Source organism: Urocitellus parryii, chromosome 5 (assembly GCF_045843805.1).
Source record: "Urocitellus parryii isolate mUroPar1 chromosome 5, mUroPar1.hap1, whole genome shotgun sequence".
Lineage (NCBI taxonomy): Eukaryota > Metazoa > Chordata > Mammalia > Rodentia > Sciuridae > Urocitellus > Urocitellus parryii.
Genome location: NC_135535.1, coordinates 1,579,838 through 1,590,693, shown reverse-complemented (window position 1 = coordinate 1,590,693; position 10,856 = coordinate 1,579,838).

The window sequence follows — 10,856 nt, the reverse complement described above, 5'->3', positions numbered from 1 at the left end:
GAGCTGCGACCAGGCACCTGAGAAAACCCACCTAATAAACTGAGAGGTCTGACTCGGAACGTGGTGGCAGAGGTCTGTCCTGGGTCACTTGGCCCTTCGCTCTGGGGCTGTGGCGAGGCTGCCCGTCCTGGTGGGGAGCACCTTGCAGAGGAGGCTGCTCACCTGACAGTCAGAAAGTGGGAGAGAGAAGGAAAATGGCCTTCTACATCACCTCTGAGGGCACGCCCCCTGTGACGGAGCTTCCTCCCACCAGGCCCCACCTCCAGGGTCCCCCCTCCTCCAGGGCACGCGACCCGCTGGCAAGGGGCCGTCTGCACCTGAGGCTTTGGGACCTCCAGCCCAAGCCCAGCTCATTGTGATTGCTTCCACAATGTGAAAGCTTTTCTTTTCTGAGGTGAGTGGCCGTCCACCCTGTCTCGAAGGCAGAAGCCCAGCTGAGCTGCTAGCTCTACAGCCTCCACCCGGCCTCTCCATCAGCTGGGCCTCCTTTCAACATGGCGGCCCTGGGTCACCAGGCTTGTTAGACCCCCTGGGCGGTATGGTCTTCCCTGGGCAGACAGGGATGGAGTCCCATTGCACCCCTGCCTTCTGCTGGCCACCTAGGGTGCCTGGAGGAGGGGCTGGGGAGAGAGACGGAGGGCCCTGTCCATGTGAGCAGTGTCACGGAGTCTGTCCACCTGCTGTGAACTGCCACAGGTCCTACTTCTCCTTTTCATTGTGTTCTCTTTGTCCCACAGTGTCCCCATGTCTCCACCAGCCTGCTCCAGCCTGGTCCTGCTGCTCGGTGGCATCAGGCTGTGGTGCCTGGTGCTCTTCCTGGGTCCCTGGCTGCACGCGGTTGGCTTCTCGCCTGCACGGTCCTCAAAGCCGAGGACCACACTGGGGACTGGAGTGTGTGCTCTCTGGTCTGTCTGGGGGGCTGGGCCTCATCCTCTTGCGAGGGAGGGGCTTAGGGCACGTGGCCTCCTCCTGCTGGGGTGCGGCCACCCAGGTACCCGGGCTGCCTGTGGCTCCTCATCAGAGTCCTCTCGGTTTTTAAATTTCTCATTTAGGATATTTTACCGCACGATGCTGTCTTGGGCTCTTAAGGGGAGCTCCTGGCACGACCTGCGTCCACCAGAGCCCCCTCTTCCCCCTCTGGCACCTGATCTTACTGCGTGGCCTCCGCTCACTTGGAGGGTGATTAACCAGAGTGAGCGGCGGCTCAGCTACCTGCACAGCACGTCATCCCTAAGCCATGACCTGAGTGTGACATGGATGTGCCCACCTGGTGCTCAGGAGGTGGAAGCCATCAGCCATCACAGGAGGAGTAAGGGACAGGGCCTTCGGCTGGAAGCAGCAGAGAGGGCTTCTCATGTGGCAGGAGACTTCTGTCCAAACTGGTCACACTCAAGTTCCTTTTTAAAATAACTGTGCACTTGACCCCTGGCAATGCACCCAGGGATGTCCTCCTTCCAGCCAGGCTCCTGAGGAGTGAGGAGAAAGGGCACAGGCTGTGCCCAGGTGGACAGTGTGTCCCCTCTCTGCCTTCTGCTAAGAGGGCCCCAGGGAAGGTGCTGCTCCCCACAGCAGCTGAACCACGTCGCCTTGTGCACGTGGACCCCAATAGTGAAGCGCTGTGCCTGGGAGGGCGTCGAATGTCCAGCTAGGCCCACAGGACAGGGGCTGTGGACAGTCTCTACTCAGGAAGAAGAGTGACAATCTGGGTCAAGGAAAATGTCCAGTGTGTGATTAGAGCTGTGTCTCCGTGGCCGTGCTTATGTGGCAAGACAGACGGGCGCAGGGCAAGGGGGGCAGGCCCAGTGACCAAAGACGCAGACGCCACAGATGGAGCTAAGGCACCTTGCAGCTAAGGCACCTCTCCGTGATCCCCTGGCCTTGGGTCCTGGTTCTTTTTCCTGTCTTACTGCACTGGCTAGCACTCCCCACGTATTTTTGACCCCAAATGGTTTTTATGGACTCTCTTTGTGCTCAGGTAGATTTTTCTCTGGCATTACACATGAACACGGTCCCCTGTGAAGTAAGGCAGTCCCTTCCTCCACCCGCAGTGGTGAGAGTCTGACTTTCCTCCTGTCAACCGCTAATGAAGGGGAAGTCTCACGGGCCTTTCTGTGCCCAGTGGAGACGATGGTGGCGCAGGTTCCTGCTCCTGCAGCAGAGGTGGCCGCTCAGTGGGGCACCATGGCCAGTGGCTCACACCCAGGCGTCTGGGCGAACCCCCGTGTGGGTGCCCTGTGGGTATGGCTTCTGCTGTGAAGGGGTGGCCTCTGGGACGGTCCCCCTCCACCACCAGGGCACTGTATGCATCCCCAGGTGGGATTTGTTTATATTTCAGTCATGAATTTTGAATTTATGTTTGTAAATAAATTTAACTTTTCCTTTCCCACATAATGGAAATCTAATGTTTAGATCAAGAACAGAGACTCCTCGTAAAAGAGTGGAGAATGTTTCCATCTTTTCTGATTTCTTGAAAGATCACATAAAATGAAGATTTTTTTCTTCCTTGGGAGTCAACCTGAACTTTTGTTTTCTTGGCTGGGGGCAGTCACGCCAGTTGATTTAATGAGCTTTCTACATATTGCTCATGCTTATAAGTCTACGTCCTTAGTCTATTTCTGACGGGACTTATCTTGGTGAATTATATTGAATTATCCCCTATAATTCAGAGTTGTTGGATTTGGAGGTTAAAATTGCTCACAGCATCATCTTATTTTTAAACCCCTGTTTAATCAGCACTTACAGACTCTCCTCCTTTTACACGGCCTGCCCCTCCCCGTCTCTTTGACTGACCTCTCCAGCACAGTGCCGATTTTCTTTTCTTGAAAAAGCCACAGCTTTGGGCATTTGTGACGATTTCTATTATTTCTTCGATTCTGATTAGTGTTAGTTTAAGCACATTTTTCTATTTGTTAGTGTCTTTGGGTTGTTTTGTTTTTCTCTGATGTTTTAAGTAAAGCTTAATTCTTAGACTTTTCTTCCTTCACTAGAGAGAGTGTGGGCTAGGCTTTCCATTTAAATGAGTGCTTCCTGCAAGCCAGAGCCCTGGCCTGCACCCAGCCCTCCTGGAGTCTGCAGACCCAGCCCGTGGGGACCCGCCCCACCCGCCGGGCTGCTTGTTCTCCAGCACTGCTCTCTACCCCAGCAGCACAGCACAGCGGGTGCCACAGGCAGGCTTCAAAGAGATGTGCCCATTATTGTCACTACTATTGTCGGCAGATTATGGCTGCGTGAACTTTGGTGTACAGGGGGATTGCCTTGGTCGGCTTTGCTCTACTGTGATCACGGTACCCCACAAAAACAATGCTTGAGGAGGGAGAGTGTCCCTGGCTCATGGTTTCAGAGGTCTCAGTCACTGGACAGCCGACTCCGCAGCTCTGGACTCAGGTGAGGCGGAACATGGTGGCAGAGAGACGTGGAGGAGGAAGCAGCTCAGGGCTTGGCAAGAGGGAGCGCTCCACTCACCAGGGACAAAACTAAAATCCAAAGGCTCATCCCCGGGACCCACCTCCTCCAGCCACACCCCACCTGCCCACCGACACCACGGGTGAATCTGTTCATGTGGATCGATGCACAGGTGAAGTACACCTCGTATATCTAATCATCCCGCCTCCAAAGGGCTTGCATTTCCTCACACAGGACCTTCTGGGGGACACCTTACATCTCAACCACGACAGGGATGTTTTGATGCACGGACACAATGTGGAATGAGCCGACTGTTTACCTGTTGTCATTTTTTGTGATGAGACATTTGAAACATGCCTTGCAGCTATTTGGGAGTGCACATTAGCTGTACCCCCCCACCGCCGCCCACCGCACCCCCACCCCACCCTCTGTGCGTTAGATCTCCAGGGCTTTGGCCTCCGACCCTCTGGAGACCGTGGCCAGCCCTCCTGATGCCCTACCACACTCGGGGATCTGAAGAAGAACCAATCATATGGTTTTATTTTAAACGTTCCTTCTTTCTGTTTAAGTCTTCTTTGATTATTGAGTTCTTTAGAAGTAGGTTTCTTTAATTTGTTTCAATTAGTTGTGCCTGACACTAGAATGCATTTATGCGCTTTGACATATCATACATAGATATCATACGTACATAGACGGGATATGATTTCTCATTTTTCTGAGTGTACATGTTGCAGAGTCGTATTGGCCATGCAGTCACGTGTACACACACGGTAATCATGTCTGTTTCGTTCTGCCATCTTTCCTATCCCCACCTCCCCTCCCTTGTCCCCCCACCTATCTCAGGTAACACTATTCTTCCCTGAAGAGCGCCCCCACCTCATTGTGAGTTAGCATCCACATATTAGGGAAAACACGTGGCCTTTGGTTTTGTGGGACTGGCCCACTCGTAGGTTTTTATGGGACTGTTTCTGTTATTTCTAATTTTGGTGTGTGGTATCAGAGGACGGGTCTGCCAATTCTGATTGTTGTAGTAATTGCTGGACTTCCTTGGGATGCCCCGTGAGTGTCTGTGTATTCTTGATTTCCTGGGTTCAAATTTTCTGAACAGCTGTCTCAAACTTCCTGAGCTCACCAATCACACGGCCAAGCTCCTCTGACTGAGTGGGGTCTGTGTGCCTCTGGTTCTGAGCTCCATGGATTCAGATCCTCTTCTCCTTGAGGTTTTATCCGTTTTGAAGTCGTAGGACACCTGTGGTCACAGTAGTTCCGTGGCTCTGAGGGACAGTCCCCTTCCTGGTGATGCGCTGGCCCTGAGCCTCCGTAATGGGTTGGTTAATACGTACTCTTCCTACCCAGACAGCGATTCCAGCCCCTGCTGGCAGCACGCGACACTTTGTATTTCTCTCCAGTCTCCCCAAGCCCCACTTTTTGATAAGTCTCTTGTGTCTTTTGATCTGAAGACCCTATTTTTCAAAGCCATGTAGCCTTTCTGAAATTAGGAGTCAATTTTAAAACTGCTGAGCACATTTAAAAGGGCTGTTTTCATCTCTAGTTACACCCACTGAGCCAGAAATGTTCTCAGATTGGGAGCCCCTTCCCCTCGGGAGCTCAGAATTGAGTGGCCACGTAACTGACGTGGAAGAGTCCCAGTGAGCAGCAAGGTGAAGACCTGGGTGCTTCCACCCTACACACCTGGGTGCAGATGGCCCTCAACTTCCTTTCTCCAAGAGCCAGAGAAGTGGCGCCCAGCACCCTGGGCAGAGAGGACCTGGGGAAGGAGGGACGGGCAGGAGCCACCCCCGGAGGGTTCCACGTGCTTCCTGAGAGCCAGCTGCTGCTCTGGGCCACGCCAGTGACCTGATCATTCCCTGAAGGGCCTGCGACTGTGTTGGATGGTAACAGAGACCTGGGCTACTCTTTGGATGTGCTGGCTAGGTCCACGCCAGAGGTCTCCAGAGCACCGCACAGTAAACAGCAAGGGTTCGGGAGACTTTGGTGTCAGCTCGGGCTCACGTGGCCTCAGGGTGGTGGCTGCATTGGAGTCTGGGAAGGGATGTCTTTGTCCATGAAGGAAAAGCGCCCAACCCTGGGGAGAGGCCCGCCCAGACCTGTGGCAGGTCAGAGTGGGCCCTGGGCCTGCAGGGCTGGGAGGCCTCGGCCCGCCGCTGGGTTAGACCAGTGCAGAAATGGCTCAACAGGGAGAGAGGTCTTTCAGAGCTCGGTCATCACCGACAGAAGGCGCTGGGGTGGACAGGCCTGGCCCCTCAGCCTCGCAGCTGCATGGAGGGCAGCCTCCTCCAGGGGTCTTCACACAGAGCTCAGTGTGGCCGGCAGAAGGAACTCTCTCTGCCAGGACAGTGACCTCACCCGCCAGCTCCCTAATGGGGCCGACGTTTGATCCCACTTCCCCAGGTTCTGTGTCTCCCTCCTGCGTGCAGAGACGCTACTGATGAGAGAATCTCCAAGACCTCAGGCCAGAGGAAGCCAAGAAGCTGTGAGGTCGCCTTGCCACTGGGATGCACCCGCAGTCACGGGTCCTCGTCACACGGAGCAGGCGCACCGGGTACCTTTGTCGTGCACTTGGCTCCCAGTGTTTTCTTGCCTGTGGCCTGCTCAGCCTCAGGCACTGTGTGGGGACTTTAATCACACTGGTGGGGACAGAGCACTGCTCTGGACCCAGCTCCTGCAGAGAGGACAGCACGGAGGTGCTTGGAGAAGGTGACTCTGGTGCTGGGCATCTCCTTCCCTGACCTGGCCTGTCTCCTGCAGGGAAATACCAAGGGGGCTGATTGAGAAGGGACTCTTCTCTGCTCTGTCCCGCACCTCCTCCTGCCCCAGACCTGCCCGTGCGCCAGCTGCAGGTCCTCTCTGCTCCCAGGAAGGCCCATACCTGCGCCCAAGGACACGGTGCCGTGTGGACAGTCTCACGTGTGCCGAGGCCGGGGGCACCTTTCTGACACGTGAGCATGCTTTTTTGTTTTCTTGGTGTTGGGAGTTGAACCCCACGACTGGCCAGCAGCGCTCCACCACTGACCATGCCGCAGCCTCCGGACATCTCCGAGTCTCAGCATTTGCTTGCATTTCTTCCGTGAATGCCAACACGCTTTCTTTGTGATTTCCCTCGCTGCCCTTCCTGAGGGCAAAGGCAGGGTGTCCTTAACGTCCATCTGGCTGGAGGCCCAGGTGTGCACTAGAAACTCGATAAATGTTTGCTAAATCCACACATTTGCACAGCTGAGAGACCCATTGAAAGGGGCAGTTTTGCTCTAAGATGTTAATTGTGTGGCTTAATAATGATTTCTATTAATTAGGCTATTAATTTTCCAAACCTAAGCTCTGGGGCCATATGGATATTGCTCCTGTCCTCAAATAAAGGCAACATGCATTGACCTTGGGTTTCGAGAAGGCTCAGGGCGGGAGGGGGACTGAGCTCCCTCTGGGTTAAACCACTATAGGGCAGAATCAGGCTCGATAGCCATTAGGAGCCGATGGCTGTGGGACTACGATTTTATTGGTTTTGGATAAATAACTCAAGAATAAAGAAACTCTTCAGTACATTTTATTTTAGAGCCCCCGCCCGGACTAAACTGTTGAAATAGTGTGACATCTAAAGGAGGGTCTCTGCTCTGTCTGATCAACGTGAACGCTTACTTGAAGTCAGGAGGACACTAGGTTCCAAACCCCCCTCGCACATCGTGTGCACCCAGGAAAACTGGAGTCGAGAACCACGATGACTCTTGGTATTTTTAAAAAATAATTTGTGGATAGAGCACCTCTCCCTTCCTGAGCCTACACCTACCCGAAGGGCAGCCGCACTGGGCTCTGATGCCAGATGGGAGCAGAGTCCTAAGCCAGGGCCAGGCTCAGTGGCAGTCCCAACTGGCCACAGGCGTGGCCCACCCAGGCGTGGCTCCCCAGGCCCACTCTGTCCTCCCCTTGGCTCAGAGGTACCAAGGCTGTGCTGACAATGAAGAGGCCCTCTGCCCAGCCAGGCCCGCACCAGGGCATCTCGGACAGGCAGGGGTGGGCACCAGACCCCGGGCAGAGGGCCTCCCCACAGCACTAGCTGAGAAACCAGAACTCACTCAGCAGAAGGAAGGAAACCGTCTGCTCTCTACCCTGCCTGGGTGCTGGCCAGGGCCCCCGCGTCTGACCCCCGCCGTTGGGTGGGGCACTCCCCACCCCGTCCTCCGTCCTCCACTGCCCCATTCCCACGGGCAGCTGCAGGTGCAGGGAAGAGTGGCCACAGGCCACCCCAGGACTGTTATTGAAGCACCGTCTTCTGAAGGGTGCTCCCTGGGAGCAGCCTCAGGGAGCTCTGGGCCGGGGAGGCCCAGTCCTCTGGCCTGGAGCGGAATCTCCACAGAAGCTGGGACAAGCCAGGCCTGGTCTGGAGCTGGGCCCCTCTGGACGCTGCCCCCCTCAGTGGAGGCCAGGGTGTAATGGGGAGGGCCCCAGGGCAGGCAGGAAGCAAATTCATCTGTCCTCCAACCTGGCCGCGTCCATCAAAATCTGTGAAACCAGAGCACCAGGCCTCCCCCGAGACCTGCCTGGGGAAGCCACCGCAGTTTCTTCTGGTGGCCAGAGCCAGAGACGGCTGCCCTCTGCCAAGACTCTTCCCTGCCCGAGGCCACACTGGCCTGCCTCGCTGGGGAGGGTCTCGGGGCTGCATGCTGCACCCCATGAGACAGGGTGCCAGCACAGATGCCACCTGGGGCTCAGCCTCGAGGGGTGCAGGCGTCTCCCAGAGCAGAGATCCTGGTGCTGAGGGGATGCAGCCAGCTTCAGCCTGGGAGCCGCTCGGGCCAGCCTGGGCCTCGGCCTGCCAGGCACATGGACGCTGCTAGGGTGGGGGCTGCTGGTCTCCCCCCTGGAGCGACCCGGAGGAGGCAGCTAGAGAGCCTTTGTGTGACTTTCTCCAGAGGAGCGGGTTTGGAGTTAAAATTGGATTTCTGCTCAGATTGATTATCTAATGTGATAGAAAAATATACAGTCTGGGAGCAAATTTAGATTTCAGTGAAAAATTAAACTGTTATACCAAGTTGCCCACTGAAGCATTAAATGCATTCTCTATATAATTATATCTGCAGATAGTGGCGGAGAGGTGGCTGTCACTCCAGCTGCCTCTCTGGAGGCCCTCAGGACACCAGGCACAGATGCCACGCCGCCCGGAAAGCACGGGGGCGTCCTAATTGATTCCCCTGCCTTTCCTGGGAAGAGCCGTCCCCTGCCTGCGGGTGTGGGACAGGCCAGGGAACGCCCTGCCTCAGTGCCTGGTGGCGGTGGCAGAGACGGCTGGGCCAGAGGGGAGAGCGGGACAGGTCCTGTGCTCCTGGGGGGCCCAGCTCCTGGGCTGGACCCCAGGAGGCCTGCTGGCAGAGAGGCCTTCCTGGGAGCTGGGGAGCGGAGGCACCTCTTCCCGGGCAGAGGCTTCTGAAGATCAGACCCTCCCCTCCAGCCTGCGGTCCGCCCCTGATTTGTCACGGCAGCCATTAGCAGTACAGTCATGAGGTCCCCCAGGCCAGGGGTGCAGGATCAATAGCAGAGATGAGCTGATGTCATTGGGCTGGCTTCTCCTCCCGCTCCGTCATGTTAGGTGAAGGACCTTCCCACGAGTCCCTGTCCCCGCCAGGGTCTTCTGTGCCTGTCTGGGGACCCGGCCCTGCCAGCCGCCCGCACCCATTCCTCAGACCAGATTGGGCTAGACGTGTCTTCCCAGAGGTAAGTAAAGACACGGAAGAAAATTCATAGAATAATCACGCTTGAGCCCGCTGGGGGGGACCATGAGGGAAGGGGCTGGGGGCTTCCTGGAAGGCCACCGGACAGACCGACCGACAGGGAGGGCCCAGCCACACCCAGGACATGACCCCAGGCCACTCCTGGCAGGGCTTCCTCTGACCTGCAGGATGAGCCCTGCTGCTGGTAACTCCAGAACGTCCTGCCGCGGGAGGAACGGGGTGCCCAGCGACCAGACCCACCTGCTCACCGCCGGGCAGTGGGGCCTTCCTGGCCGCAATCACCATTGACTTCCAGGAGCAACAGAGACTCTTGATACTGTCGAGAACTGCGCTGCAAGCCCCAGTGGACCTGGGAGGGAGCCACTGTCCTCAGGGACACAGCGGTGACAAGGTGACATGCCGCGTTCCCTTCTGGTGCTTGGAGGCAATCAGCCCTGGGAGGGGCCTTTCTTTCCTTCTCTTGCTGATTGTTGGCCAGACAAACTGCCCTGATTGGGGGTCACCGGGGCTCACGATCCCCAGCAGCTCTCAAGAGTTGGCCTCCTTGGGACCACCTCCCGGGAGAGCGAGTCTGCCAGGGCCCGGCGGATTCGGACCTGCTGGCAGGACCTAAGGCCCTGTGGGTCTGGCCTGTGTCCGAGAGCCATCAGGCTGCGCAGGCCATGGCAGCCCAGCTCCCAAGCTCCAGGGCTGGGCTGGGCTGAAACACGACTCCTGGCCACAGCGACTGCTCCCCATGACCCCACTCCTGCTCACAGCTTTATCCAAGTGCACCCCGTCCCCGTCACTGTCCCCGAGGAGCAGAACCCACAGGACTTATGTGAATGGAGACGATAACTGAGGGGCACCTGCCCCCACGATGGGGGAGGCTGGGAAGTCCCGTGACCTGCCTTTCGCACAGAGACCCAGAAACAGCGGGGTAGGATCACAGTGGGTCCAGAGGCCCCAGGAGCAGGACAGAGGTGCTGTGAGCCTATCCCTGCGGGAGGAGGTGCAGCCGGGCAGGCTGCGGGGCAGTGGCTGCTCTTCCTCTGCCTCTTGCCCTACTCAGCTCCTCAAAGCTCCAGATGACACCATCCACATGGGGGCCACCAATTCCCACGCTGGTCTCTTCTCGACACACCCCCAGGTGCCCCTGGACGAAGGTCCATCCCTCTGTCTGGGCAGCTCACGTCTGATTAGATTTACCCCAAGGAGCTGTCGGGGCCTCCTGCTGGGAGGGTGGCCCCGATGTGGTGGTGTGGCAGGGACAACACGGAGCCAGCCTGCAGCAGCCGGGGACCCCAGACCTCGTGGGCCTTGCTATCACATGGCCATGTAGTGTCCAGGCGGCCACATGCCCCTGCACGGGGTGCCCCTTGCACCTGACTCTTCCACGTGTGGCGTCTCCGGTGCTCATGGTGGTCCTCTCCCACCTGAGCCCTGCCCGGGGCCAGCCTCAGCTCTTTCCTGAGTGTCCCCACCACTCTGGGTGCAGGCTGGGTGCTACCGGGTGTGGTCCAGGTGCTGGTCCTGACACCTTCCCAGCTCCTCCTCCCCCAGCCAACAGCTGGGACAGAGACCAGGCCAAGACACCCAGCAAGGGCACCGGAGCCGTGGCCTCCCGGGGTGGCCGTGCTGTGCCGATCCATGGCTGGGTGGCGACCAGCAGGTGAGGCGACGGTGTGCTCTCGAGGCCCGTCTCTGAGGCTCCCCAGGGCTGCACGGCTGCGGGGC